Source organism: Sinocyclocheilus grahami, unplaced genomic scaffold (genome assembly GCF_001515645.1).
Source record: "Sinocyclocheilus grahami isolate Dianchi unplaced genomic scaffold, SAMN03320097.WGS_v1.1 scaffold287.1, whole genome shotgun sequence".
In the NCBI taxonomy this organism is placed as follows: domain Eukaryota; kingdom Metazoa; phylum Chordata; class Actinopteri; order Cypriniformes; family Cyprinidae; genus Sinocyclocheilus; species Sinocyclocheilus grahami.
Window position 1 is genome coordinate 794,358 of NW_015505466.1, and position 7,185 is coordinate 801,542.

Genomic DNA, 7,185 nt, shown 5'->3' on the forward strand with positions numbered 1-7,185 from the left:
GGTGTCTAGTATTGGGGGTCTTAGGATGCCATCTCTGCTTTTTGTAGATGATATCATCCTGATGGCTTCATCGGGCTGTGAACTTCAGTGTTTACCTGGGCCGTTTGCAATTGAATGCGTAGTGGCGGGTAGAGAAGTTCCTTGAGGTCTTTTTCACAAGTGTTGGTAGGTTGGGGCATGCGATTGACAGTCTGATTGGTGTGGTGGCAGCAGTAAAGTGGTCATTGTACCAGAGCAGGCTGTCATAGTGAAAAGAGAGCAACGCCTGAAGGAAAAGCTCTCAATTTACCAGTCAATATGTGCTCCAACCTATGGTCATGAGCCTCTTGGTAATGACTGAAAGAATACGTTTGTGGGTACAAGCGACTGAAATTAGTTTTCTCTGGTGTCTGGGCTGACCCTGAGAGACAGGCAGCGAAGCTCGGACATCCAGGAGAGACTCAGAATAGAGCTGCTGCTCCACACCATTTAAAGGAGCCAGTTGAGATGACTTCTGGTGGAAGTGTTCCAGGCATGTCCAACAAGGAAGAGACCCCAGGGCAGACCCAGGAGAGATTATATATATCGGCTGGCCAGGTGAATGCCTTGGGATCCCCCAAGTTGAGCTAGAGGAAGTGACCAGGGAAAAGGACATCCTTAGCCTGCTGTCCCCGCAACCAAATGAATGGACAGATGGATCTCTGGTCTGCATCAAAAAGGTATTTATTAGGGCTGTTAATTTAACACTAATGATAAAAAGAAACGATGCAATTAAAACCATTAACATTTCAGGTTAATTTATCACATGTTGTGTAATTAATTCTATTAATAAGATTGATTGACAGCCCTATAGTTTTAAGCCTAGGTATTATAGGCATTAAACGCAAGAATTGTTTAATACTCTTATCAGTAAAGTTTGGAGGAGTCAAGATAATGATAGATCAAAAAGGGTCTGCCATATGTTTATATGTATGTTTGGTGGTGGTGGTTGTGGCTGTTTGTGTTTGTAATAGGTCAGAGATTTCATTTTCTATATTTAGAAACCATGACAGTTGGCAGTTTTTTTTATGGTGACCCTGATGACTGTGTCTGGTGTCAGTTGACCTGTCAGGCATATGCGAAGGTGCAAATCTGTACTTTACCAAGATCACAAAATCACAGGTTGTGCAATAGTAGTTTTTAGTTTGAAACTAGTAACATTAGGAATTTACCTTAAAATATACAATACATATTGTTTGATTGACCCCATACCACCTTGGTGTGTTTCTTCCCCCTTTTTATTCTAATTATGACACAAATTTATTTATCCATCCATCCATCCCACACAGTAACTGAAGTTCAGAAGTGATTTGTGGCAAATGTACAAAATATATTTCAAGTACTTCTATAATAAACATTTTTTGTTTGCTGGTTTACATATCCTATTTCAGACATGTCACACTTTTTTTCACTCCCCAATGCTCACCTCCTATGTACACTGTTCTTTTCAAAATATTTATTTATGAGAAAACTGTCTCTGAAAATACATGCTCATCATACCCATTTTCCGTCAGTTACGCTCTCTCGTTTGGATGTATGTGATAGATCTTCAATATGTCTCAACCTGTCAGAAACAAATTAGAAGAAAAAAAACATGTCAATGAATTTTATTGGCCTTTTGCGTTTATGATTTATGGCATGCTGCTGTGACGACGGCAGGGGCATTGTGTGATGAATGTGCTGTTACGGTTGTCCGTTTGTTTCTGAGAGGGAGTGAGTCAATGCAATGGTCATGTGACTGGGCTCGATCAACAGTGGGATGTAGTTGACGTGGTGGATGGGGAGGTTATGGACACTCAGGTCATGCTCTCCAGAGGTGTTTACTGAATGTTAATTAGAAATGAGTCACTCGTTTATGCATCAGCATCGGCAGCAGCAGGTCAATGGCCCTGAGATGTGTTTTGACTTTTAAAACCTTATCTATTTATTTTTAATAAAATGTATTTACTACAAATAAAGTAGCTTTTATAAATGTATAACATCATTAAATTTTTGCTAGCTAGCAAATGGTGAAAATTGTGAGATTTCTATATAGATTTTAGTTTTAGTAATTTTAGTACTTAAACTTCTATCGTTTCACTTTGCATTTAATTTAGGCTACTTGCCATGGTAACATTTCTAATTTTCGTGTAAATTTTATTTTAACTTGGAACCACAATGATATGATGTGTTAATATGAGGTTACTAGGGTGTTAGGTGGTTAGGTTTAGGTTTTATATTTACAATTTTAATTTTAGTTGACGTTTTAGTAATTTTGCTGTTTTTGTCATTTTATTATTATTTTAAAAATATTTTTTAATTTCTGTTTTAGTAAACAAAGTTTTAGTATTTTCTTTTATAGTATTTTAGTATATTCTGTTTTAGTATTTCAATTTAAACCGTTTACTATCTTATTTCAATTAGTTGCCAATGCAACATTTGTAATTTAATTGTAAGCATAAATTGGTTTTCCTGTAATATTTATATTTCCGTTTTTTTTTCCCTTCTCAGCTACTATATTACATGAGTAGCAGTGTGATTTTATCAAAAAAAAATTTTTTTTAATGAATTTAATGAAAAACACAAAACTTACATTATTGGAAAATATACGATTATTAAAATATGACTCCTTTAAGTTGACCTCTTTTAATTCCTTTAGATATCCTTCTAAAGTGCATGTACAGTGGGTACGGAAAGTATTCAGACCCCCTTAAATTTTTCACTCTTTGTTATATTGCAGCCATTTGCTAAAATCATTTAAGTTAATTTTTTTTCCTCATTAATGTACACACAGCACCCCATATTGACAGAAAAACACAGAATTGTTGACATTTTTGCAGATTTATTAAAAAAAAAAAACTGAAATATCACATGGTCCTAAATATTCAGACCCTTTGCTCAGTATTTAGTAGAAGCACCCTTTTGATCGAATACAGCCATGAGTCTTTTTGGGAAAGATGCAACAAGTTATTCACACCTGGATTTGGGGATCCTCTGCCATCCCTCCTTGCAGATCCTCTCCAGTTCTGTCAGGTTGGATGGTAAACATTGGTGGACAGCCATTTTTAGGTCTCTCCAGAGATGCTCAATTGGGTTTAAGTCAGGGCTCTGGCTGGGCCATTCAAGAACAGTCACAGAGTTGTTGTGAAGCCACTCCTTCGTTATTTTAGCTGTGTGCTTAGGGTCATTGTCTTGTTGGAAGGTAAACCTTCGGCCTAGTCTGAGGTCCTGAGCACTCTGGAGAAGGTTTTCGTCCAGGATGTCCCTGTACTTGGCCGCATTTATCTTTCCCTCGATTGCAACCAGTCGTCCTGTTCCTGCAGCTGAAAAACACCCCCACAGCATGATGCTGCCACCACCATGCTTCACTGTTGGGACTGTATTGGACAGGTGATGAGCAGTGCCTGGTTTTCTCCACACATACCGCTTAGAATTAAGGCCAAAAAGTTCTATCTTGGCCTCATCCGACCAGAGAATCTTATTTCTCACCATCTTGGAGTCCTTCAGGTGTTTTTTCATGTGTCTTGCACTGAGGAGAGGCTTCCGTCGGGCCACTCTGCCATAAAGCCCCGACTGGTGGAGGGCTGCAGTGATGGTTGACTTTCTACAACTTTCTCCCATCTCCCGACTGCATCTCTGGAGCTCAGCCACAGTGATCTTTGGGTTCTTCTTTACCTCTCTCATCAAGGCTCTTCTCCCCCGATAGCTCAGTTTGGCCGGATGGCCAGCTCTAGGAAGGGTTCTGGTCGTCCCAAACGTCTTCCATTTAAGGATTATGGAGGCCACTGTGCTCTTAGGAACCTTAAGTGCAGCAGAAATTTTTTTTGTAACCTTGGCCAGATCTGTGCTTTGCCACAATTCTGTCTCTGAGCTCTTCAGGCAGTTCCTTTTGACCTCATGATTCTCATTTGCTCAGACTTGCACTGTGAGCTGTAAGGTCTTATATAGATAGGTGTGTGGCTTTCCTAATCAAGTTCAATCAGTATAATCAAACACAGCTGGACTCAAATTAAGGTGTAGAACCATCTCAAGGATGCTCAGAAGAAATGGACAGCACCTGAGTTAAATATTTGAGTGTCACAGCAAAGGGTCTGAATACTTAGGACCATGTGATATTTCAGTTTTTCTTTTTTAATAAATCTGCAAAAATGTCAACAATTCTGTGTTTTTCTGTCAATATGGGGTGCTGTGTGTACATTCATGAGGAAAAAAAATTTACTTAAATGATTTTAGCAAATGGCTGCAATATAGCAAAGAGTGAAAAATTTAAGGGGGTCTGAATACTTTCCGTACCCACTGTATGTTATTGTCCAATATGACGGCAGTGTGGAAAAGAAAGGGTTACAGCAATTAATGAATGTAAATAGAGGGTAATAAGTGAAGTGTGACCTGTTAAATCCCAGTGGAGCAGACCCAGCAGCCTCAGCTGATTGCTTCATTCCCTCAAACACATGTGCACATGCACACAATGAGCCTCGAACATTCTTGAACAATCTAAAAGATTAAAGCTATTTTAATTATACATTAAAGCATTGTCTCTTCGCTTCAGATAAATATGTTTCAGATAAATAAGTTTAGCTAATCCAGTTTCTCAGCATGAATGAGTTTGGCCTAATTCAGAAGAACTGCAGCAGGTGTTTAACTGGGTTCTGTCCTTACGCCCCACTTCCCGACCGCCTGCTGCTTCTGCTCGGTCTGATGCGCTGTACACTGTCATCTGCGATTGTGTGCTCCCATGAGCTTGCCAACTGTGGACAACAATTTACTTTTCCTGAAATGCAGCCTATTAGACTCAGTGTATTCACATTTGTGGTGTAAGTGGTTGTGCCGTCGTGTCTAGTTTTTACACAACTCCTTGTTCAAGCTCTTGTTTTCTCCAGGCTGTGCTATTGCAATGCTCTCTTGGCAGGTCTTCCAGCCAGTTCTGTCAAACCTCTACAACTAATCCAGAATGCGGCTGCAAGATTAGTCTTTAATGAGCCAAAAAGAGTACATGTCACACCTCTGTTAATCAATTTGCACTGGCTACCAATAGCTGCTTTCATAAAATTCAAGCCATTGATGTTTGCCTACAAAACAACCACTGGCTCTGCACCCCTTTACCTAAATCCAGACTTGTATGCCCTCCTGAAACTTGCATTCTTTAAAGGGTTAGTTCACCCAAAAATGAAAATCAGCCCATAAATTACTCACCCTCAAGTCATCCTAGGTGTATATGACTTTATTCTTTCAGACGAATCCAGTCGGAGTTATATTAAAAATTGACTTTGATCTTTCAAGCGGTTTCATGGCACTTGTTGCATGCTTCAGTCCAAAACGCATTTGGTCTCGTTCTGTATCGCGTATCTTGTCAGTGTCTGCGCTTGCTTGGCCATTTGTTGTGGAGAAAATAAGTTGTATTTGTTATTTATTTAAATTTTAGTTACATTGAATTTATTATGTCTGTATAGGTATTTTATTAAGTTTTTAGTTTTATTTAATTTGAGTTATTTTAATACTTCAACAAACTAAATGGAAATTAAATAATATACATATTGAATTTATAAATCTGTATGTACATATACAGTATATATGTATGTCTGTATGGTTGTAAATACTTGATGGTAGTTGTTTTTTTGGTGTTTGGCTTAGTGTTATGTTAGAATCATTATTATACTCTTATACCTTTTGTTCTTTAATATTTTGAATTGTTTTAGCTTTATTTTTTGTTTTTCATTTAAATGTTAAGTTTTGAAATTTTGTTGTATGCATTTGTCATTTTTATTTAATCTCTTTATTTTTAAAATGTGTATAGGTAGTATTTATAAAGTTTTAGCTTTTAGTTTTGGATCTGTTTTTAGTTTTTAATTTTAATACTACGATTGATTGCTTCTGTTGTCCTCATTTGGAAGTCGCTTTGGATAAAAGCGTCTAATAAATGACTAAATAAATAAAACAAGTTAAATAAAAAGGGCCCATCCATAAAAAAAGTCTCACACGGCTCCGGGGGGTGAACAAAGGCCTTCTGTAGCGAATCGATGCATTTTTGTAAGAAAAATATCCATATTCAAAATGTAATAATCACTTTAATGACCCTTTAAGTGAACGTCACTTTGTAGTGCCATCCCAAAGAGGCACAAAATCACTTTCACAGACTTTTACCTTAATTGTTCCCTGCTGGTGGAATGACCTGCCCAACTCAATCTGAGCAGCTGAGTCCTTAGCCATCTTCAAGAAATGTCTGAAAACACATCTCTTCCATCTACATTTGACCCTCTATCACTAGAACTCTGGAAACACTTTAGTATAGGGACCAATTCTCACTATTGACTAGTTGCTTATTAGCATATATTAATAGCATATTGGCTATTTATTAGTACTTATAAAGCACATATTCTGCAATATTAACAGTTAGCGAAACTGTTTGGTCGCGCTACATCCCTACTTGCTGGAAAAAGTAGTTAGCTACAGGAAAAGCTACACTATTTTAAAAGTAGCGTCGCTACTGTAAAGCTACTGAAAAATGTAGTTAAGCTAGTAGTGTCGCTACTTGTAGCTAGCTACTCCCCAACACTGCCTGGAAGGGCCAAGTTTGCCCAAACCTGCACTAGACCCATGCTTAGGATAGGATCCCTTGACACGATTGGTTATTGAATTTTGTGACGTAGGAAAAAAAAGGCTGTTTCAAACCGCGTTTCTGTGACTGCCTTTGACACGTACGATCACACCGGTGTGATCAGTCTTGGCTGGTCCCTGAAGCATACGATCACTCCGGTGTGACCAGTCTTGGCTCGTCCCTGAAGCGTACGATCACTCGGGTGTGATCAGTCTTGGCTCATCCCTGAAGCGTACGATCACTCCGGTGTGATCAGTCTTGGCTCATCCCTGAAGCGTACGATCACACCGGTGTGATCAGTCTTGGCTGGTCCCTGAAGCGTACGATCACACCGGTGTGATCAGTCTTGGCTGGTCCCTGAAGCGTACGATCACACCGTGTGATTAGAACTTTCAGTGCGTCACGTCATCAACTGCTGAATTTAAATCCGCTTTCGCGCTTTGGCTGGCGCAGAGCCAGATAGGATGCACTGAGCGCTTGTCATATTATCACAAATATTCAGTGTTTTAAACCATATAATGCTTATTTTAGGTTTCAGGCATTTAAATACACATAAGTACTAGCAAAACCATACATTTACAGTTTGTAAAATA

The 7,185-nt window shown here is 38.7% G+C and overlaps 1 protein-coding gene and 1 long non-coding RNA gene across 2 annotated transcripts in view; both read left to right on the top strand.

Moving 5' to 3' along the window:
* The window catches only part of LOC107600602 (microtubule-associated serine/threonine-protein kinase 4-like), a 69,258-nt gene that overhangs the window by 22,431 nt on the left and 39,642 nt on the right, over positions 1 to 7,185 (top strand). The gene's annotated exons all lie outside the window — the stretch shown is intronic.
* The window catches only part of LOC107600586 (uncharacterized), a 9,767-nt gene continuing 5,252 nt past the window's right edge, over positions 2,671 to 7,185 (top strand). The window contains exons 1-2 of the long non-coding RNA XR_001610818.1: positions 2,671 to 2,680; positions 6,435 to 6,436. This is a non-coding gene — a long non-coding RNA (uncharacterized lncRNA). The remainder of the gene's footprint in view (positions 2,681 to 6,434; positions 6,437 to 7,185) is intronic.